Source organism: Phyllopteryx taeniolatus, chromosome 17 (assembly GCF_024500385.1).
Source record: "Phyllopteryx taeniolatus isolate TA_2022b chromosome 17, UOR_Ptae_1.2, whole genome shotgun sequence".
Classification (NCBI taxonomy): Eukaryota; Metazoa; Chordata; class Actinopteri; order Syngnathiformes; family Syngnathidae; genus Phyllopteryx; species Phyllopteryx taeniolatus.
In genome coordinates, this window is record NC_084518.1 from 18,803,945 (window position 1) to 18,828,461 (window position 24,517).

A 24,517-nucleotide genomic window follows, 5' to 3' on the forward strand; every position below is an offset into this window, starting at 1 on the left:
TGTAAATTGGGATGAAAATAAAAATTCTGCCCGGCACAGCTTACAAAAGACCGTACTTTTTGTCTATTTCCTGCGTTCCGGATATACACGGGAATCCAAAATCCCCCCCAGATGTCAGATTTAAAAGTCGAAGGCGTTGGCTTCATGCCACTGACGCTCGCTTTGGTCACAATTTTGTTGTGTTTTGTTCAAGTGCGGCCATCGTCCAGACGTTGCAAACCGCACACAAAGCGCCCCCTGCTGGCCAGGGGGTGGAATCGATTCGGAGAATTCGCTGAATGTTTATTGAATTTGGGAAGGGAATATTGCGGTGTGTCAATTAATTGATATTTCTGCCGCAGATGACGATTTTTGAATGATGTTTAGGGAAACAATTTATCCAGTGTATCTTGCTTCTCTCAACAAAAGTCAACTGGAAAAGACTTGTTCATAAGTAGACAATTTTTGCAACTTTTTAAATCAAAGCCTGCTAAATTCCCACAAGAACACGTTTTTTAATGAGCTTTTTTTGCCTGTCGATTCTCCCAGAGGCTTCAGGTTTGGTTTATTCACTTCAATTATTTTTGTTTTGCTGCGGTTTCAATAAAGGTGTGAAAATAGCAATCACACAAACTCTACGGCATATTTGGCCAAGAGAGAAGAAATACTGTGAAACTGAGAAGACTGAGAAAGTGACAAAAGCCGTTTCCTTGAAGAGAAATAAAGAGTCAAGAAGCTAGTTGAATGTTCTAAGTCAAGAAAAAGGGTGATTGTGAGTGATGGGGAGTCAAAAACAGACAAGTCGAGGCACAACCAAACTGCTTGAAGGCTTTCTGGATGAAAAGCATCAATAATCCTCATCCTTTTCTCTCACTCTCCTCCTCTTTTTCCTACAACTCGCCATCCTTCATCCCCGGGATGTTTGCCCCCCCCCCCCCAGACTCCTCTGCTTCGGAGGATTTTATCATTCTGGCGTTGCCCCTGGGAACTTATTCCGCTTTAAAATCATTGATGCTGATTACCCCGGGCCTTGTCATATTGATTTTTGAGATTTATTGTCGCTCGACTCCCCCTGCAAAAGGTCCACGGCTCCAGTGTCCCCGAGCTCGTCTTGACAGGGGGACACGCCAAAACTTCATATACACACACACACACAATCTAAAAATAGTCTCCCAAAAAAAAAAAAAGAATCGCATACTTTTGGTATTTTCTCCTCAGGTCCATTATTTGATGTTACAAAGCAACAGGGAGTCTTGGAACTTGTCTAATAAGTTCTGCTCTTGATCTCGCGGTCTCTCAGCGGTGCTATAAATTACCCACAATCCCTCACTCCGGCAAAGCAAATCAAAAGATGACATTGCTGGTGTGGCACTTCTGGTCCAGTCAGGCCCCTGGTTCCCACTTAGCGGTAGGATGTTAAATTTATATGACGTCGCACATATTTCCCGATGGCACCGCTTGGAAACAAACCCATTTGACTAAAAACAAGGCAAACGGCTTAAATGATCATTTGTGCCGTTTTCTCTACCGCCGTAGTTTGAATGTGTGAAGTGTGGACGTCACACTTCAACAGATAAGTTCATTAAAAAAAATAAATAAATAAAAATAAAAATAAAAAAAGTGGTGTAAATTCAGACAATTAACATGATCATTGAGGGACTGGCTAATAAATTGACTTTTGCATTGATCAGATTAATAGCACACAGTCTTTTGACGCTGAAACGAATAGCATGCTACTAGCAGGCTGAGTAATTAGGTTTTGCTAAATTACTCAAAGACAATTTTTATTGATACCTGTGAAAAAATGTTGACAACTCCCTGGACTGGTCGACAGTCAATCCTAGGATACGACTAATTTTGGACAAGAGAAGCCGTCTACAACCTGGACTGGTCAATTGCGGGGCACATACAGACAACCATCGTTCTCGAACACTGTACAAGTCTATAAAAGTCAGGTGTGACGTTTCCACACAAGAAGGTCTAAACTGGGGCATGAGCACGTTGTGTTTAAACTCAGGTGGAAAACGGAAAATGTAAGCTTTATTTTTATTTTTTTTGTAATAACGCTCATTTATATGGGCGCATACGATTTGTGACAACGTGGCTCGTACCGGCGGGGCGCAATGTTTTCCGCTGCTGGCACGCGGCGACTTCACAGATGGTTTGACCGCGAGCTACGAACATGCTGGCATGAATATACAGAAGGAGGGCGAGGAGGACGAAAGGGGGGAAGCCGGAGGCAAATGTCGGACAGCTGCTCAAACAACCATACAAACCCTGCAAACCTGGTACATTATGTGCAAAGATATATAATGCTACGTTAGCTTCTACTGGTAGCCGCCAACTGGCTAGCCGCCGTTACCCTTCTGATCAAAAGATAGGTGGGCATATGAGCGCGTGGCGCTTCACATGTTGACCAGGGGGCAGCAAGGCGGCCTCGTGGTTGGCACATCAACCGCACACCCTGAAACTGAGCTGAAGAGGTTTAACAGGACTTGTTCCGCACGGATGTCAAACTGGTGGCCCGGGGGCCAGATCCGGCCCGCCACATCATTTTATGTGGCCCGCGAAAGCAAATCAAAATTGATCATTGTATTCTGATGTAGTACCATTGCAAACATTTTTTTGTTACTAATCCCCCTTTGAAAATAAATGTAATGGTTGAAAAACATCTTTTTATAGGCTTCTGATTTCAAAACTGGCTATTCATCAATGTGTTGGGTATACTGTATGTAATTACAGTATAGGAGGTAAGCTTTCATTTATATGGGTTCACAGTTCTAGCGGCCCTACGAGGGAAGTCATAACTACGATGTGGCCCGTGACAAAAATGAGTTTGACACCCCTGCTCCTTCTGTGCATCAGTGTTGGTTCCAGACCAATTTTACTGGGGGGCAGGCTAGGGCCATGGGTTTTGTCAGAGGGGCACTAGTTGAAACTGCAAACTGCTACGCAACCTACCTATCTACACAATTAATACCGCTTTTCATGTAGCGCAGCAGTTCCTGCATCGGATGACGACATCGCTATGAAAGAGGCGACAGAAGTTTACTTCCTCGTCGTGAGCATTTAAAGGTTTGGCTGCCAAGTCAGACGCATTAGACAGCTTTACTTTTAAGATCTTTTAAAAGCCATTTTAGCAGCTGTGGCACACATTCAACAAAGTAAAAAAAAGAAAATTAAGGAAAAAAAAAAAAAAAAGTGAATTGAGTCCCGAAAAGCTGCTGACCTAATGGTTCGGAAAAACAAATAAACAGTCATGCGGTGAGGAGGAGGCATAAAAATGAATGAATTCCTCGCAGGGGTCACTTTATGTGTGTTGGCGCCTCGCTATATGTGCGTGCGTGTCAGTTAATGAACACTCCAGAGTTGAGGCAGAAGGCCCAACACTTTTTTTGTTTTGTTTTTTTAACAAGATGGTTTTACAGCACGCCGTGAATCTCAAAGAAAGCCATCAGTGTGTATACAAGCATATGTGCACCCGAGAGATTGCATGTGCATGATTTATAAGTGTCTGTGTGTGTTTGTGGGTGTGTCAGTTTTTACTGTGTGCGATGATGATCTTTCCCAAGCAAAATGGGGTGGGGGGGGGGGGGGGGGGGGGGGGGAGGACAAAATCACCAACCACTCCCCCAAAAAAGCGTGCAGCGCTGTCAAGTTAAGCTGAAACACGATTAGCGGCGACCTCGAGAAGCCCTGAAACAATCATAGCAGGAAGCTGTCAGGAGCTACTTAATACTAACATGCCCGATTAGAATTATTATTTTTTATTTTTTTATTCAGTGCTTTGACAGCTAAGAGGAAAGTGTGCTTTGTCATAATACTAATGGAAGACACAGCAAGGTGAAGGACGTGGTTGGTTAAAGCTGCCTCGCAGTCAAGGGTTTCGGAGTTTGAATCTCGCCATATTTACACGACAATGTAGCGGTACATCGTACAAAAATGTTAAGCAGCCAGCTTTGAATTGGAAAACAGTGGCGTGAGGCATTTTAGTGGCAACGAACTACGTTGAAGTAAGTGGAGGAGCTTCATGTAGTGCTTTGGCACCTATGGGCAAAACATTTTTAGGGAGGAGTCGCCGCCCACGGAATTTTGCTCGTGGGCGAACATGGTATCTCTATATCACCGAGTCAAAAACTAATAGAATGGCAAATAGGAAAGTAGTACAGTGGTGCCTTAAAATGTGTTTGATTCGTTCCATGACCCACTCGTAACTCAAAACACGTGTATCTCAAATCATCTTTCCCCACTGAAATGTATGGTAATGCCATTAATCTTTTCCAAGCACGACTTTTCTATTTGGTCAATTTGCAAATAGTGAATCAGGAATGCAGGAGAACACTGTATTAATATTGGGAATTATACACATTTTGTGGGGAGGGCCAAGCTATTAAAAAGTACATGTTCCGTAACGAATCCCCTTTAATGAGTCTTATTCCACCAATATGGACGATACATATTTACTCTTACAACAGATTCTGGATTTCATCCAAACCATGTTTACTTCAATTTGGACTCTGTTATTTCAGTTATTAATGTGATCTTCATAACAGCACAAAATAACCTTTACTGTAGCGTTTTATTTGTTGTTCTGCTGAGTTCTACTCGCGTTATTTTCCTGTTCGTTCTCCATTTCCCCGCTAATATGATTTGCAGATACATAATGCATTCAATCTTAGTGGCAAATTAATTCCTAATCACCAGATTAAAGTTGTTATGTGCCTTTCATGCTGCTGACCGGCCATGCAAATGACTTGAGAACGTCGTTCATCTGCAAATGATTCGCTGACTTGCAAGGTGCGCAACATGAGGGTCTGCAACAGGTGGGAAGGAGGGGCTCAAAGAGGCCCGCGAGCAAAAAAGGGCCGCATCTTAATGATGGAAATCACTGAAGCGTGATATTCCAAATGAGTGGTCACTGTCTTCGCCAAAATGACTTTGACTTCACCTCTCTTTTCTTGAGTGCCTGAATGTAATGAGATGTGCCTGCGCGTTAGCAGGACCGTGTGGCTAATTACTGAATGCAAAGAGACGCGTCTGTTGTGCACATGCGCATTAGCAGGACCGTGTGGCTAATTACTGAATGCAAAGAGACGCGTCTGTTGTGCGCATGCGGCTAATTACCGAATGGAATGAGACGTGCCTATTGTCCGCATTCGCGTGAGCAGGACCGTGTGGCTAATTACTGAATGCAATGATATGCGCCTGTTGTGCAAATGCGCATTAGCAGGACCGTGTGGCTAATTACTGAATGTAATGAGACACGTCTACATAGAAATTGGGGTTATGAAAACATGAAAAATAATACAATAATAATAATAACAGGCATATACTTATGGATCAATGTTGTCACGTCTCGAGAGTTACTCGATCACTGTGACGGAACGGCTCGGTACACATGATGGGCGGGTCTGTGGCAAAACCGCATCAAAGTACCAGTACCAACTATTGAATATACGGAAATATTACACAACTTTACGTTATTGCACATTTAGAGAATGAGTTTATTTTAACGTCAGATGACGTCTCAGTAGCTTCAAACAAACGGACCCCGGAAACTCGTACGCAACCTAACCTTTCCACCTAAACAAAGGCGGTGCTTATTTCCCTCCAGCCAATCCAAGGTCTGCATTGCCTATGACAACCATTAAGAACCCAATATAAGCAGAGCCGCTTTGATTGATACATTAATGAGTGATGAGAATGAACAAAAATCCAAATTTGCAATGTTATACTTGTTTGTGATCGTTATATAAAATTGTTTGAAAAATATACAAATAATGCAACACACTGTGGTTTACTTCCCTCCAACCACTCAAATTCTGCGCCGACTATGAGAAACCAATACAAACCCCAATATAACTTTGAATAACATTAATCTGTTTAAATTTAACATAAATTTGTTAGCTTTGTTACAATGTATCTCCTTCCTTAATAATGATTTTTAAAAATATATTTTTTTTTATCTCACTGCTGTTCTAATTCATCTCTTTTTGTGTTTTTTTTTTTTTTTTAATATTTATTATTATTTTTTTTTACTTTAGATTACATTGATCAAGTTGAATGCCTCAAAAGCGGGACGATTTGGAGTGCAACAAAAAAGTGAATGATAAAAAGTTTGCGATGATGTGACGATAACCATAGAAGCACAAATGGAACTTGTGACTTGGCTACAATGACCTTAGTACATCAAAGTTCCCTAACTCTTTAAAGATGTTGTTGGGGTCCACGTCTTGGCGCATTCAATAAACAACACTCCGCCCGCACGGCTTCATTAAATCTCCGGAATGAGAGGGTTAATAAGTGCGACTGTTAATTGTGGCCGTGGCGACGGCGGCCGGGCCCGTTTCATCTGCCAGCCGGAGTTCCAATTGTAATTGCTCAATTAAAATTCTGTCGCCGCGCTACGTCGGCCCACATTTTATCGCAACCGCATTACAAGCGCACGAGTGTGGCACGAGGAGATTTTCAATTTAGCGCCATGCCGTTCCTCCGCTTGCTGAATTATAGCAGACAGTAGCACGTTACGGCGCAATTAGAATGTGAAATAAAGATGATTGTCTGGAACATGAGAAGGATATTTTAACTATGGGCACCACTGCTTGAAAGCTAAACGGAATAGGGGGAGCTATCAAATGGCATGCAGCTATAAAGCATCATTGGGTTTAATGGGTCGAGGAACAAGATTCTAAGCATGGTGGAGTCCTATGTCATGTCACAGTTAGCCATCCCACTTCTGACACCGCAGGGGACGTGTTCTCAACATCTGAGGTCTCCTGTCTAAGGTTTTCTCAAACCAGGCAACACCACCAATCATGGATCCGACTTCTGACACCACGTGTCACAGAAATCTCAACTTGTTGCACATGTAAAGCAACATTAGGTTATATGAATTGGGTAAGACGAAGCTAAGAATGGTGGATTGTAAACAATGTCACGGTTAGCGATCCCACTTCTGACACCAGAGGTGTCGTCCCCCTCATCAGATTTGGTGGCCAATTCCACTACATCTCACAAGGACATATTCCAATGGCGCCACCGGTCGCAAGGGTACTGGACAGGTCACAGATCCCACTTCTGACATCATTTATCATGGAGGTCTCACTTTGTTGCAGATATAAATCATCATTGAGTTGAACTGGGGAAGATCATTTTAAGCATGGTGGATTGCTGTAACATGTACTGGTTAGGCATCCCACTTCTGATACCAGAGGGCGAGTGTCCTCAACACAGATTTGGTGGTCATTTCCATCTCGATGGAACGTATGGCACCATGGTCACTTATCCTAAAGGTCATCTCAACTGAGCACTCAACATATCCAATTTCTGACACCATCTCTCTAAAATATAGTGCCCTCAACACAAATTGTGTGTAATAGGCCAATATTTCACTGGCATCTATGGCACTGAGATTACCAGTCCCGAGGCTCTTATGTAGGCTCACTGCAGAGCCCACTTCTGACACCATTTGTCTAATGAGTGGTTCCCATCAAAATGGGGTTTCTGGCATATTCCAATCCATCTCACAGGTATCTATGGCACTGAACTTAACAGTTTGAAGGGTCTTCTTAACTAGGCACACCATGGATCACACTTCTGACACACTTGGTGTGTACAAATTAAAGAAGCACCATCTGATTGGATAGCTATTAAGCGTTGGGATCAAATGCTAAATGCTAAATCCCTTCAACTTTTAAATTTGGACCTAATTTGGGCCTTCTGGTCACGTCAAATCAGTGGACCTCTAATTTCAGTGTCCCCCTGAAAATCCATCAATGGCAAGCGCTGCTCCTCTAGTTATTAACCTCCTGTGCAGGAGTGCCTATTCTGTAACAAGCTCACAACTCACAGCCATGGACTTGCATTTTTAAGAATCCATTACAACCAGCAGAATTTGACGATAAAAGAGTTGTAATGTAAGATGAACCTTGGATGGACTAAATCTAAAGCAAAAATAATAAAAATAAAATAAGAATAATTTCCAATGATCTCAGCAGAACCGGACCCAAAATTTCAAGAAGCTAATGCTGTTAGCTGAGGCTAATCTGCATTCAGCAAAACGTGGCGCAATTCTGCTTAACTTTTGGCTTTGACCTGAATAGTGTTGATAACAAGACTGAAAACAAATGGCAATTGTCTGAAGCCCCCACTGATTAATTGGGGGGGGGCGGGGGGGGGGGGGGTATTACACCAATCTGCCTCACTATTACATCGCAGTGGGCAGGAGTGCAGAAACATTTGCTCAGACAGATACGGAAAGACTGGAAGAGTCACAGAAAGGCACTGAAGAAAAAAGCCACTGAGCTGAGAGTGTCATAGAATGTCATCAGCAGGAGGCAACAGAGAGACTGGAAGAGTCACAGAAAGGCACAGAAGTGGACATCCTGGGAAATTTTCATTGCTCAATTGTGAAGTTTGCAGTGCAGCTCCCTTGTTACAGAGCAGCAAGTTGTGCAAAAAGTGCTGAAACATTGAATAGTTGGGCATTCAAAAGTTTTGAAAAGGTCGACCGAAGTTCACCTGTAAAGGTTATAGCGCATTTTAGGTTCAACATAAAATCTCACCCGAAAGCCCAATAACCCTAGAATTTTGTGAGTAGAGTAATCTTCCTCAAGCCAAATCATATGACTCGAGTCTCCCACCTCTGATGCTGAGATAAGCGTGGTGCTTGAGAAAATCCGGTATCGATGCATGCCAACGATACCGCGCTCGGCGTCCATCTTTAGTTGTCCATTACACGCTGTACAACAAATGGGAAAAGTCTGGCAGTGAGAGAGATGTAAATCTCAAAGCGAGGAGGAGGAAGCAGGACATTGTTTATACAGAGACTGGAGAGCCGAGATCTGGCGGAGCGAGGTCGATCTTTATTTACACAGCGCGATTTACGGCGGCCTCGCGGGCGAGCCGTGTGGCACGGCGAGCCGCATCATTTCAAGCTCGAGTGCCCGCTGTGCCATCAAGTACTCTGACCCCCCGCCACCTCCCCCCTTTAAAGAAAGAGCACAACTGCGGAATACCAACAAAATCTCTTGACCTTTCCCTGCTATGTAGACACACGGCAACCTCTACGCCAACCACCTGCAGTGCTGAAACAACATTCAGAATATGGACTCTTGGATATTTCCCATGCTAGTCAGCTGCTTGGCTTTCACCGGGGGTCTTTGAACACATCACAAAGCAAGGCCAGGCGGGCTGCGCGGTGTTACCGTACGCCGCTGCACTACGTGGGGCATGCTGACAGTTTGCCACTTGGAATGCAACCCAGTCAAAACTGAAACGGCAAAAGAACAGCAGGATGGGAATTTGAATGGTTTTCTGCCCTGAGGGCAGCATGCTGGGATAGTGGTTAGCATGTCTGCTTCACAGTCGAGAGATGCTGGGTCCGAACCGTGGCTCAGTTTGTATGTTCTCCAAGTGCCTGCGTGGGTTCTCTAAGAGTACTCAGACATCCTCCCACATTTTAAAAACATCCACGGTAGGTTCATTGAAGAAGTAAAATTGCCAATCGGTGTGAATGAAGTGACTTGTCATTTGTCAACATGTGCCCTGCAACTGGCTCCAGAGAACCCGCGACCCGAAAGAGGATAAGCACCGTAGAAAATGGATAATTTTTCTCGACTCGTTGGACTGAAGAACTCATAACCTGGAAGGCAACACACTCCAGTCCTGTAGAGGGCGCTACACGTTACACCCAGCCATGGATGGATGGATCCGGGAGAGCACTGCCCACTTGGTCCCAATGCGAGCAGACTGTAACAGTGATAAACTAAGCTATCCAAAAATAACAGTCAAAAGACTAATTTGTTCTTGGTGGGTCACAGCCCCACTTTCCCCCGATGCAAGCAAACTGTGACAGTGCTCGTCCTCTTTAAAATTTAGTGTGATGTCATCCATCCACCCATCCATTTTCTGAGCCGCTTCTCCTCACAAGGGTCGTGGGAGTGCTGGAGCCTATCCCAGCTATCATCGGGCAGGAGGCGGGGTACACCCTCAACTGGTTGCCAGCCAACCGCAGGGCACACATAAACAAACAACCCTTCACACCTACGGGCAATTTAGAGACATCAATTAACCTACCATGCATGTTTTTGGGATGCGGGAGGAAACCGGAGTGCCCGGAGAAAACCCACGCAGGCACGGGGAGAACATGCAAGCTCCACACAGGCAGGGCCGGGGATTGAACCCCGGTCCTCAGAACTGTGAGGCAGACGCTCTAACCAGTTCTCCACCGTGCCGCGTGTGATGTCATGTCTATACTAATAATCAACCTATCAACCCCCTTCTAGCAGACCACTATTTTTTTCTTTAAAAGTCAGATGCACGGTACTATGATAAACAAGCTACAAGAACTTTACTTCGTCTTTCATACAAATATATACTGTGACGATATTGTAAAATATGAAAGTCATATATGGAAATGGATTTCAGAATTTTGTTTTGTTAGGAAGGACCAACAAAGGGACAATTTTGTTAAGTGTGTTTTAATAAGTTTACAGTAAATGTATTTAAAACGTGGGAGGAGTAAAACTGCACGCCAATTTATTTATTTATTTATTTTTTCCCCAGACGGTCTTTCTATGGCGTGTATTTTCGTCTTTCGCCAGTGGCTCTGGAACATATTCCCCGTGATTGTGTGTAGTTTTTGCATTATCTGGCTAACAGGCTTAAGAGGCCTGATCTTGGTGAAGGGCAGCCAACAGACGCTTGGGAAGGTTACAGGAAAATAATAGACGGCAAGGCTCTAATAGAATCTGCACGTCCTCACGTCCGGTCGGACTTCCTCCAAATAAAAACACACAACGGCGGCGTCAAGGGCACCGGTTCGTCCCATCTGAAAGTTAATTTAAGAGTTGAGAGGAAAATGGCGGCGTTAAAATGAAAAGTGCACTGGCGTCTGCGTAGACAAATCAAGGGATGGGTGTGAAGCGATCACCCCCACCACCCCACAGCCCCCGCGGTTTGAGTCGGTGACGAGGCAGGAAGAGACAGACGGAGCCAGCAAACAGCGGGAGATAACGCCTTGCGGGACACCACGAAATCAGAAAATAGGAAAGAAAAATGTATTTTGATGAGGTGGGAAAAAAAAGTTGTCTCATGGGAATGAAGTAGCATTTTTCGAAACAGGCTTTTTTTTTTTTTCAAGTTGCGGTATTTTATGAGAATAAAGTTGTAGCATTACAAGAAAAAAAGTCTTAATAGAATGAAATGGTAATATGAGTAAAAAAAAAAATTCTATATTATATATAGTTTTACATTATCAACAAAAACAAACTATTAATGCTAGAAGAATAAAGCTGAATTTTACATTTTAAAAAGAAAAAAACAATGTTACGAGAAAAAGTTGTCAATTTGTAAGGGTAAAGATGAAATACTATTGGGGAAAAAAGTTGTAATACTACAAGAGAAAAAAAAATCATCCAGATGTTTTTCATGAATAGGAAAAAAATGAATTTTATGGAGATAGTGTAGTATACGAGATAATTTATTTTATTTCTTTTCGGGAAAAATGAATAAAATCAGCATTTTTAAATAAAACAAAATTGGAAATGGATCACGTGCTGTAGTGACGCCTAACGGTACAAACTGAAATGAAAAAGAAGTTGGGGAAAAAAAATAATCATGTTACCAAAAACTTGATCACTTTATAAGACAAAAGTTGCAAATGAGACAATCCCTGCAAACGAATGGACGCTCCTCGCTCATTGTCATGCGGGTTGCGGTAAAGGTCAATGACTGCAGATAAGTCCGAGTTAATAGGTAACCATTGAAAAAACAAAAATCATCACACTGCAGTCAGTTCCTCCTAAGCAAATATTTTGCATCCCTCAACTCATTTATTGAAATGCATAAAATGGATCAGATGAAAGCAGCAGATCCAACAAATGATTTGATTCGAACTTTATAGCAAACAGTAGCTCGGCGTTGGCCTTGACAGTTAAAGTCATGAGTTTAAATCTTTTCGTAAAATATCTATTCATGAAATAATCAATGTTACTGGGGAATAAGAGAAAAATAGGTTTTTGTGAGAATAAAGTTCCAATATTATGAGGAAAAAAAAGTTAAAGTGAAAACAAATTGGCGTATTATCAAAAAAGGAATACTTGAGAGAATAAAGTTAGAATTTTAGGAGAAAAAATTTAATTTTGAGAGAATATAGTTATAATACTACAAAATGGAAGAGTACAAGAAAAAAGAAAAGATTTCTACAATAGTGGCAATATAAGAACAAAAAAATGGTAACGAGAAAAAAACGAGAGAATAAAGTTTATATTATTAAAAATAGATTTAATATTTAATATTTATTACATAGGGAAAAAAAGCTGTAATTTTTTTAGACAAAAGTATGAGAAAAGAAGTTGACCTTCAACATATATTACAGTATAATAAATATATGAAGAAGACTGCTGAGTTCAGTTTGCAGCAGTAATGCTATTTGCTTTTCACAGTGGATAAAAAATATATGCCTGTGTGTATTTTTGTATTGTCTCTCCACATGTGTTACTGCATCGTTTGTGTTCCAATATCCGTTACTAATAAACACTATTCTCGTAAGATTAGGACTTTTTTTTTTTGAGAATTTGGAGACTCCTTTAAAAAAATATGACTTTATTCTTTTGGATTACAATTCCTTTTCTTGCCCATTTACTCCTCTGTAACAATAGACCAGCGACCCTAGTGAGGATAAGCGATACAGAAAATGGATGCATGGACATTGTCAGATTGGTAGATTTCAAGGACATGCTTTCCCTTGAATCCAAGAAAAACATAAAAAAAACATACACTTACATTCACCTTGTGCTGCAGTTTCCAAAGTACAGTACCCCCCCCCCCCCCCCCCCCCCCCCCACCTCCCAGGCTCCTGAGGATTACCCCCCCACCTCCTTCCCATCTGCTGTACACCAGAGCTAAACGTGCGGCTGAGTGTGACTTGCCGGTGTTCCGATTGGCGAGAATCGATCGAACAAGTTCTTGTCGGGAGACGTCTCGCCCGCATCCCGGCGACATAGATCGGACTGGGGGGGGAAAAAAAACCCGTCAAACTGTTAGTGCGAAAAGAGCCGGGAAGAGCCGCATCCAATCGATTTGCGCACGGACGCTGTACCAATGCTCTCGTCTGTTCATTTTCCATGCGGCCCAAGAAGAGCCTCATCATAATTTTTGACATTTTACGAACTGCAGCTCTTTTCAAAAACAAATTGCTATATCCTGTCTAACATGACTTGACAAATACAACAACATAATTAAATAAGACGAGTTGTTGGAAGGATTCCAGTTGAAGAACATTAAACGTCCACAGCAGTGAAAAGACAAAATGGAGGATGTCGTGCGTTCTCGCTCCAGTGTTGCAACTCAGCGGCTCAAACTCCCGGCAGGATGAGTGAATGACAAATGCGGAACCGGAGCAGAGGTGACAGGGTTAGTCACTACTAGTCACTAGCCACTACTCTAGGCTGACGCAGTACGAGCAAAGCGGTGAAAGGGGCGAGCGAATCGTTGTCAATGTCGCCGCCGCCGCAAAAAGGTTCCTTCACGGATCGTTATGCAGCGTCAGGTTTGTTTACTGGAGCTCCGGATGTCTGATAGCAGAGGAAAATGAAATGAATGGAAATGCCATTAATCCGTTCGTCTCACTTCAATAAATGAACAACACAACGCAGCTTCCATTATTTGGTAAAAACATTGACGTTTTACAGCGGGAGCTAAAAAAAATGTCAGCGCTAATTCATATGTAACATTTTTGATTTTTTTTTACCGGGAATTCAGTAAATGCAGTTTGGCTGAGTTACGTCCCGCTACGCTTGGCTGATAAGACTTATCTCGCTTAGCCGGCCGCCTTATGAATGCTAAAGAAGTAGCCTCTGTTTTTTTTTCTCCATCTTCATTCAAAGTCTTCATCAGCAAAATGGTGATGAGCACTTTTCCCCCTTTTTTTTTTTTTTTTTTTTTTTTAATGTTGTTCTAATCGGCCTTGATGCCGAATTAATTAACATGACTTGAACTTTTTGGGAGGATTCTTTCAGGGCAAAAGGTTGGAAGTGGGAGGAAATTAATAAAACATAACTGACGTACTCAGTCTAACTGTGTGGATTGTGGCATATGTAGAGACCAAAAATGCCCACTTGTAGCCCACTGAGGACCACCCCCCATTCACCACCCACTGGTTTTGTTATACCGGGGTCAAGGATAAAACGCAGCAGGGTTTCCACTGAGGAGGCCAAATTACCTTCAAAGATTTTTCATGGCGCATTCAACTGGGACCAACGGTTACAAGAAATCTAGTCCCTAAAACATTAGCGCTATTTTTGCATTTTTATTCATCCAATTTTCAGCTTGTACTGCAGAGAATTTGAATAACAATCCCAATTGTGACAGAGTCCAGACCTCCACCAAGGTCGAAGCCCTGAGCGAACCCTCTACAACGAAAAGCAATAGGAACGTACCATTTCTACTGCGGGGCTGGGGTAACCGTTCCATTACGATTCAAACGATAAAATCTACAGACAAATTTGCACCAAATTAGTGTTAATTTGGGTTTGTTCATCCCTACGTTTGTTAGTTAGCAGGCTACTTCCCGGTTAATGCCTAGCGGCTAAATTTAGCAGTCCAGTTAATCACACAAATAGCCAAAGAAAAATCCAAAGAGAAGTTAGTTCATCGTATGATGAAGTAGGACGTTAGAACGCATCATTTGGATTTGTTAGACCACATGTCTGTTAGTGAGCAAGCTACTTCTTGGTTAGCGCCTAGCAGCTAATGCTAGCGCTCAATCCCCACGTCTTCAGACAACACCACCTGGTGTTATTAAGAGAGTTCTTGGCTAGCATCAGCAAGGAAACATTTGCATTTGAACCCATGTCTTCTTTTAACACGACCTCTGCCCACCTCTTACGAAATATAGTCAAGCTAGAAAGACGAATAAATCTTCTGATTTGTTTGTCAGTGTGTTTGGTAATTAGCAAGCTACTTTCTGGTTAGCGCCTGGCGGTTAAACATTGGCAGTATCTTCTGGAGTAATAAAACTGTACATTTTGTGGTAAACATGACACTACTTTGAAGTAAACATAGTTCAATTATGAATTAGTGTTTTCCGTTTTTCATATTGACTCGGCATAAGAAAACAGAAGTACTTTGTTGGAAGGAAACCTGTAATCTCCACTCCGCGCCTATCCGTCAACACCGTCTGAAGGAAGTCTCGCCCGCCGCAAACTCGAGCAACGCCGCCGCTGTCGCTCACACTGACGAGCTGGCTGAGTCTCTCGGAGCTCGTCCGATTGAAGCCGAAGTAACGAGATGCTGTCTTGTCGCACGGGAGTTTTGAAAAAAAGAGGCTCCGACGGCCTGACACGACTCAAGTGTCAAGGTGTCACCAACATGCTTTTTTTTTTTTTTTTTTTTTCCCAAAAATATTATTGGAAGGAGTGTTGGGGAGTAGCTATTTACATGTAACTTGATTCCAAAATTCAATTACAAAATTTCAGTAATTGTAATCCATTATATTACTGGATGAAAATGTGTAATTACATTACAGTTGCTTTTGGAAATTTCCATGATTACAATTTCAGCTACATTTGGAAAAACAGCCGCAAAAGCGCAGCTATATATATATATTTATTATATATATTTTTTTTTTTATCACTTTCTCCTAAAGATGACGCTTGTGAATTGCTCTCTCCGGTTATGCGTCATTCTGCTGAAGACTCAAACATTACATTTTATTCAAAATATGACTTCTCAGTATTACCTTGATGCGCCACCTTGTGGTGCAATCTATTAGTTTGTCTTAGATTTTGTTTAAAAAAAAAAAAAAAAAAAGCCAGTCGTGTACTAATTACACGGAATCATTTTCAAAATCGGCCTAAACCCCCAGCCCCCCCCCCCCCCCCCCCCGTGTCCAGGCTCGCGGCCATGTTGCTCTTTTGAGGATTTGTCAGCGTATGTCATCAGTCGAGCAGAAACGAGGCCGGAAAGGAGCACGCCACAGATATTCAAGAGAAAAAAAAAGAAAAAAAAACGCAACCTTTTTTTTTTTTTTTTTTCCCTGGCTAAATAAATGATTAAACACGAGCCGGATGTGCAGTGTGATCTAAACTGAGAAGCGAGGGGGCTTGTAAAAAAGAGAATCAGTATTCAACACGGGCTACGGCAATAAAAGCATATGATAATAGAAGCCGTGCAAATAAATGAGCCGCTCGCGATAGCGGCCGGCATTCCGATGACTGATATCGACCGGGCGGCCGGCAGGTGCATGTCGGGAAGCGGCGCAGGGGGCCCTCCGGGGGGAAACTAATTACCGCTGAAGGTGCGACTTTCCCCGCCTCCATCCGGGACCGCATTTTTACAACGCCGTTAAATCATCTGGCGCTGGCTCGCCGCCCGTGATGGAGGGGAAGCTCTTTGCTGCAGATTTAAAGCTCGGGATGGTGCCGAGATGTATATTCACTTTATGGTCATTAGCCCCAAGCCCTGGGAAAAGGCTGCCTTTAGCTTTCCCGCTTTTTGGCAAGGGCCCCAGATTGCACTATAAGAGTTACTATCTCAGTAGCGCCCCCCCTGGAAAGCAGCCCCTGACACAAGTTCGACAGATTGACAAAATTTGGTAGACATCTATCATAACAGGCTGCACGGAAAAGTCTCAAGGACCCATGCTGAAACTTGAACACGACATCCGCCATTATGGTTTGGAGCAGCCATTTTGGGCCCCATTCTAGGCCTCGAAAGTTAAGAAAAAAAAAATTGCTCCCTACACCAGTTTCAGCTCTTGACATGAACTTTGGTAGACATGTCTATCATAACAGGTTGCACGAAAAAGTCTCAAGGGCACATGCCCCAAATCTTCGCCATCTTGGTTTGAAGCTGCCATTCTGGACACATTCCCAAGCAGTCAGGGAATTTGAAATTGAACATTAATTGAAGAGTTTTTAACTGACTTGTGATTTCAAAACTAGTTATCCATCAATTTGTTGTGTATATGTCATAATATGAAGCCATCACGCAATTATATGGGTCCACCGTCATAACGGCCCTCCGAGGGAAACCATAACTACGATGTGGCCCTCGACAAAAATGACCCCGACACCCCTGATTTAGGGAACTGAGCCACGATTGGGAGCGGATATCCTCTGCAGGTGGGCAACGCTACATTGTGAATTCTTTTTGACGAGGTCATCTATGTGGGCGTGGCACGGCATCAAAGGTTGATGATAATATCGAGGAAAATGGGATGAGAGTGCGCCTTCATCAGTGCTTCCAGCTTTAACTATTATTTCTTTATTTTATTCAAGCTCCTCATTAGACACCCATGCTTGTGGCAACAATTTAACACAAATGAGCAGCAGTTGCATAATATTAAGCCGGTGTTGTCAAGTAGGAAATTAGTACAAGGAAAAGATTGATTCATGTACTTTGGTTTTTACTGATGAAAACAAAATGAGAACGAACATAAGAAATATTTATTACAGTGGAAGGTCGAATCCAATTCAACATTGTAATTGAGTGGCTCGGTGACGAAGTGCTGCCTCCACGAGTGAAAATACAACCCATGCTGTCCGGCCTCATTTCTGTTACCATACTAGGGGGGGATCACGTGCACTTCTCACACTCATTTATTTAGACTCATACCCCAAAAAGTACAGTGGTTATAAAGTCTACACACCCCGTTAAAATGCCAGGCTTTTTATAGCCACTGTAGCTGTGCTCGTGGTCGTCGTGGTAATGAAAGTTGTAGTTGGCGTTTTCACGCACTACATTAGATTGCTGCTAGCACGGCTAAAGTTAGATACCGTATTGAAATTACTGGCTGGAACAGGTGAAAAGGAAACAGCCCACTTTGTGAAACATCTCACTGTCAAATGTTCCTTAGATACTTCAGTGCACATTTTTGCGTTTTTTTTTTTTTTTTTTGTTTCTTGCTCAGCCATCGTGTGATAATTGGAAGACAGTGGCCCGAGGAGCCGCCTGGAGACAGAAAGCATATTTTGCCAAGGCTGGACAGCTGAGACAAAAAAACAAAAAAAGACACAGATTGTTCCGGGAGAACACAACTGTTGGCAACCCAAGGCTCGTGGACACATTGGTGCATTGGATCCAACCTTGCAGTTCTGAAAACTAATAAAACTTTCAGCACTAGAGAATTGAGGTAAATTTTGCAAATAACAGCAATAAAGTGAAACAAAATGAACAGCCAAACCATATGAAATCAAAAACAATTATACCAGTAAATAATAGAGTAATAATGAAAAAAAACAACAACTAATTATTAAGAGAGTTCAAAGCAGCTCACAGGTGAGGTAAAACAATTTCATATTTCAGGTGTCGAGAACACAACAGCCCAAAACTGACTCAGTAGCTCCCACTGGAAAGTTAGGAAAAAAAATTGCCCCCCGGACACCAGTTGCAACAATCCACGCGGAATTGGGTGGACATGTCTATCACGACAAGATGCAAGAAAAAGTCTCAACGACCCATGCATAAAAATGAACAGGAAGTCGGCCATTTTGGTTCGAAGCAGCCTTTTTGGGAGAAGCGCTCCATCATAAGGGCCTGCACCCTAGTGGAAATATATGTATTTTAGTGTCAATAGTGTCTCTTGGAAAGTTAGGGGGGGGAAAAAAATAATAATAATAATTTACCAAATCGACAGACAATTGGGTGTAGGCCTATCATAATCGCCAGGATGCACAAGTTTGCAAAAATGAGTGGGCTTTCAGGCAAGTTCACACCCCTACGGAGAACATTTAGATATTTGGCTCGATCCGCCCAGCATCCGTCTTTGAGTTCTGCGGATTTATACATTCAGCAAATATCGACAGGCCAGTTCATGTCGGCAAAGAATACAAATGGAAAGCAAATCCTTGGCTGTCCAAACAACGCTTGACAAGCCAAACAGATGCTAAGTTAGGCGGTTTGGATAAACAATAACAAGCTCCTTGATAATCTCGCAAAAAAAAAAAAAAAAAGTAGGATTTTTTCATTTTTTCCTTTTAATGCCGCTGGAGATAACAGCAAAGAATTCTCCAAAGAAAATTAAAATGCAAAAGATAGGCCTTTTCCGTGCGTCTTTCTGTGTTGTATGGTCTAGTCGTCTCGAATAAAAGGGACGCGGTGAGAAAACAAACACCTTTGGTTGTACAAATCCCGACTTTCATTCGTCCTCTTTGTGGAGGTGATTAATCAGCCGCAGTCTGTCTTTTTCTTCCCACTCCACACGTCGCAAATTACCTAAAAAAAAAAATAAAATAATCCCCCCCCCAAACGCGCCTTGTATCGGTGGATTTACAGCATTTTGCGCCGCCAGTCTTCTCCCCGCCCATCAATTGCGCATTGTCAACACAGCAGGAGTGCTGCCTATTCATTCCGGATGCCGCGTTATTACGGGGGTGGGGGCGCGCGTTTACAACCTTGACAGCATCACGAGACGGGAAGTGAGCTAGCAGCCGCGGCTAACAAGCGAATGTTGTGTGTTCATAAATTCTGACAAACGTGTGAACAGTAACATATTGTAAACACGCCCGAGTTAACTTTTTGCAAGACATTAAGCGGACTGTACGGAAACTAAATGTTATGAATTTGCAAAGGCTAGCCGCTAGTTTGATTGTTGGCATTGAGGTTTGACGCGCAATTAGCTAGGCTAGGCTCAAGTCAAAATGACATCTATGTAGTCTTTGCAAAACTGCTGTAGTGAACAATAATTCTTACTTTTACTAGCTGAGAGAATATGATACACTTCTTCGAAATTTTCATCAACCTAATTTTCTCGTCTGTTGTAGGTCTTAACATGCGCAAAACTCGCCACATTTTTGTGTGTGTGCATAATGGTGGAAAATACATGAATTAGGTATTTTAGGGGGAAAAAGAAAAGGAAAAAAAATAAATAAAAATCAGCACCAGTTTTATCAAGCAACATAAAACCCAACAGGAAGGCGGCCATTTTAATTTGGAGCTACCACGTTGCCGTCGAATTCCAGGGCTCGTATTTCATCGAACTCCTTCAAATCGTCCCAATCAATTAGAAATCATCCTTGACAGATGGCTGACACTAAATTGCCAAGCATTTTTTAATCTCAATCCAATACGTGGCGTCAAAGTTTGATTTCGAGGGCTTCGGCTCGTTACGTTGTTCATGTCCCAAAGTGTGAGTTATACTCACAAAATGTACAAAACAGCTTAAACATGAACATTTCTTCTATTGAACAAAATTGGAACTAAAGAAAATTACAGTGGTAGCTTGACTTACGAGTGCCCCGACTCCAGATTTTTTCAAGTTACGATTACAGTCAATTAACTCTGTGTTGTCAGTCAAAATTCGTGTTACAAGTGAGCTTTAGACAAAGCGCCGATCAAGTGAAGTGGGGGAAAAAAAAATAAAATTTAAATGGAGAACCACAGTCGCTGATACACTTTCAGCTGTTTATTGACCGGGACAAATACTTGAAAGCACCGAACATTCACAATGACAACACTCGCAAGGATCTGCTGTTAACCACAACTCATGCCCAAACGCTCACACACGGGCTAACCAGCCAAGGTCCTTATGTCACGCACTGGGCCACGCCCCTGAAAGGCACACATACAACAATACAGTTGTTGTGACTTTGGTTACAATGTTAATTACACTTGATTAATTGTTCATTTTTTTTTTTTTTTACACTTTAAAAATGACTGGAAATTATTTGGAACATTATCAGTAATCCTAGCGGATTCATATCATTTATAAATAATGACATTGGATATACAGTACATGAGAAAGGTTATGACGATTTTGGATCTGGATTGTTTTTGTGAAAATGTGAAGTTTGAATTTTCCATTGAATATAGCCCAACAAAAAGTCTTAAAGTCTGACACTTTTTCAAATACAATTTTTATTTCCCCATTTTTGTGTTATTTCCTGTCTGAAAATATCCATTTCACGTTTCTGGCTTAATTGTGAGTAACTAGTAAAATAAATGAAATACACAGCAGGTTAATTGGGCCCAAATTGGACATTTTCACATAGGGGTGTAGTCACTTTTGTTGCCAGCCGTTTAGACCTTGTCTGTGTATCAAGGGACAGTACATTTCCACTGTGATACTTGCTGTACATGGACTACTTCACATTATAGCAAAGAGTCATCTTTTCAGTGTTCCTATAAAAATAAAATAAAATATTGGTGTGGAGGTGACGGGTTGGATCTTTCCGTATGCTTGTTAAAAGCTTTTATTCTCCATCATCTCACCTCCCTCAGACGCACTAAACGTCTTTAATTAGAGTTTAGGACTTTATTTCCCCCTCACTCATTTAATTTCAGGTTGTGGCTTCCAATCAAAATTAGGTTGTTTTTTTTTGTTTTTTTTTTCTTTCCCTTTAAAACAGGGATTCTTTAGGGATTTGGTAGCTGGTAGAGGTTACAGGTTCCGGCAGAGTGACTGCAGGCTGAGGCAGCAGGAAGTGAAGGTTTCGGTGTTTTAATGAGCTCCGGCGGAGTGCTTCCACTCATTTTTGGAGAGGCGAGCTTGATCCACTTGGCTCGGAGGAACGGCAGATTGAACACTCGCGCATGCGGACAAACAAATATGTCCCTGTGCTTGGATTCTGTGATTTAAAAAACAAAATTTGTTTTTGCCACAGAGTGGTGCAATTTTGATTTCAGGCCTTGGATTTATCTTGTCATAGGAGCCTTACGCCCAGCTTCCCCACTTTCCCAGATTTGATTTTCCACCAGAAATTTTCAGTTTTCAGTTGAAAGAAAGAAAAACTATCACGGCAACTTTTAGAGAAGCTGCCGTAAATCCAGGCTAAATCAGAAAAAGTTTACTTTCACGCTGTCCAATCTTGACACTAAAAGTCAAGGAGTTGAGAAAATATTGCGTTCAGATGTTTCTACTGTGTGATAATGAAGAGGAAAATTCCCAAAGCCAGCACTAATGTGTATTTGACAAGGGGCTTCTGTATTTTCGCACGCTTAAGAATAAGAGCCTGTTACAGATGTAATATTGTTGGACACAAGAGTCTTCATTTTTCTTCCTCTGAATGTTGCAATTAAAGTGATTAAAGATATTTTCTTCTCAGCTACTTTGTTGTTCCAGAGCAAATGGGTGGATTTAATCAATGCCGCAAAAAAAGACTTTCACCGCTATGGCAATCGCTCCTTTTTTTTTTTTTTTTTTTTTTTTTTTTTTTTTGCAGAATGCTTGGCCACGTCGGCCTCGTATTATTGGAAGCAGGCGCATTTTCGGATCACCTTGGCCATTTCCAAGTTGGTAGCATAACGTTAGAATCATTGGGATATTCGGCACCCGAAGCTCGTGCGTAAAGTTCCACAACTTGCCATAAAACAAAATTGCCACATATTGGGCGCTAGGGCGGTGAGAGATCTGGGAAGAAGATTTTTTTTGTCTTTTAAGTGAAAGCAAGAGAGGCTCGCTCACTCACTCGCGGCACGAGCAGCTGCCACCGCAAGACTTGCTGACATCCCCGAAAGTTGCTTCACATCTGCTTGTCAAATCTCCCGGAATATCAAGACAAATATGACGGGCTCCGAGCTGGTGCATCCGCATATTGGATCCCTCAAAGAGAGAGTAGCCTTTGGTACATCATGTTTTAATAGCGAGCGTACAACCAAATCCATATATCATGACTCTTCAAGTCTAAAAAAAAAAAATGTACATATGCCTGATTTAAAGCCCTTGACGGGCTCATTCAGGCGTGTAACCCCGTGTTAAAATGGGACATTAGCAAAACAAAAACAAAACAACAACTATGAATACCATTTAATCTCCTCATTTGTTCTCAATTCCCTCCTCTGCATTTTCCAAACATTGATCCGAGACATTCCTCTGTCACAATTCATTCCCGTCAGGCTGCTTATTGCTTGGATTAATCGCCTCCTGCAGACTAAACGGCGCGCTCATATTCTCCGTGCGTGCGCTGCGGTTTGTCAAATTAACCGGGCTGTGTTGGTGGAAGAGGGAGGCCGAAAGGGACTGAGAGGGAACCCTATCGATTTTTGATTATGCTAGGCCACAGTCGGCCGAACTACAACACGTTCAGCCACTTGCCGGCATCAATTACATAGCAAACATTACAATGTATGCACGAATTACAGGCATATTAATTTAAAAAAAAACAAAAACAAATGGGAGGTCCAACTGGGACTGGTAAAACTGGAAAAATGATCAAAACTCTGGTGCAAGGAGGAAATACTCAAAGCTGTAAATTATATTTGAAACAAATTGTCCAACTTTCTGTCATTTCTAACCAAAGCTGGTAACGTGTTTAAGGTCAGAAGTACCATGTGCAAGAACCGTTTTGAATTGGAATGATATTTGACACTAAACGGCTGACAAAGTGACTGTGGTTAAATGCCAAACTTTGTCAATTTTAACCAAACCTCTATATTTGCCGTGTCAGATGGCAAACTGCTTGGTAACTAGTAGGCTACAAGACTACTCAGTACAATGAGGTACTAGTAGCTAGAAATGACAACAACAGAAAACACACATACTAATGTTAGCATGCTCTGGCTGTTGCTGTGCTCCGTTGCTTTTTTTCTTGATCTGGACCTTTTGAAAATTTGAGTTGAAGTAGAACATCCAACAACTCTGAACTGAAATGATGCCGACTCAGAATTTTACCCAAGAACTGGAACTCACACATCGAGGTCGGGGTACGCCTCGAGTGACTTGCCGCCTCGTGGTCTTTTAATTCACGCTGAACGACTGTGACTTAAGAAAATAAAAAATCAGGAGGTCATTAGTCAAAATCAGCCATCCGTCGAGCAGGTGGAATATGACCATCCGTCATCCAGTCGATATGACTCCTCGCACGCAGCTGCTGGTTTCTTCAATTGGGGCTCACTCGACCCCTCGGCTTGACGGGAGCCAAGGAGTCGTCTTTTGTGGAGCTCCCAGATAGATCCATTCCATTCGGTAAACACACTAAATTACGCTGCTTGGGGGCGAAAGCACGTAATACTAAACAAGTCTCCCGGCTTACATTTGACTCGCGCGTCTGCATGAGAATGATACGCCGGTGTTATTGTGCCAACGGAGATGGAAATCAAATAATGAATGAATTTTACATCCCGGCTCGCTTGATTTTCTCCACAGCTCGGAGGAGGGAGGGGGGGGGGGGGCACAACTGTGATATACACACAAGCTACAAACACACAAAATAACAGTCGGTAATGTAGTACGGTGGAGTGTCTCCCACAGCTGAAGTGGATGAGCTCCACACAATATGGTGTTATTAGAGGGATTTATGTGCACACACGCATAAAAGCCACAGGAGAGAAAGTGGATGTGTTTGGAAGCTGTGTGGAAGTCACTCTGTGGATTCAAATGGGTTTGACATTGGATTTCGGATTTAGACGGCATGCTTCTAGGTCTGTGCATTTCTGGTTCTGGCGGAGGGTTCGCGCTGCAGTTCATCTTAGAGTCAAGGTTAGGATTGAAAAGTTCGATTCAGATTCAAGCTTAGGGTTTAGGGCTGAGAGGTTTGGTTTAAGGGTTACATTTAGGGTTTAAAATTCAAGGATAAAAGTTCATGGATTAGGGTCTCAG

The 24,517-nt window shown here is 42.3% G+C and overlaps 1 protein-coding gene across 10 annotated transcripts in view; it reads right to left on the minus strand.

The window, feature by feature from the left end:
- The window catches only part of sgcd (sarcoglycan, delta (dystrophin-associated glycoprotein)), a 171,815-nt gene that overhangs the window by 86,727 nt on the left and 60,571 nt on the right, over positions 1–24,517 (minus strand). The window contains exon 1 of one of the 10 annotated variants that reach the window (XM_061750993.1): positions 15,124–15,330. The exons of 8 other annotated variants lie outside the window; for them this stretch is intronic. The gene's annotated coding sequence lies outside the window, so the exon portion shown is untranslated. Of the gene's footprint in view, positions 1–15,107; positions 15,331–24,517 lie in introns of those variants that run through there. One more of the 10 variants, XM_061750992.1, reaches the window with a different exon arrangement.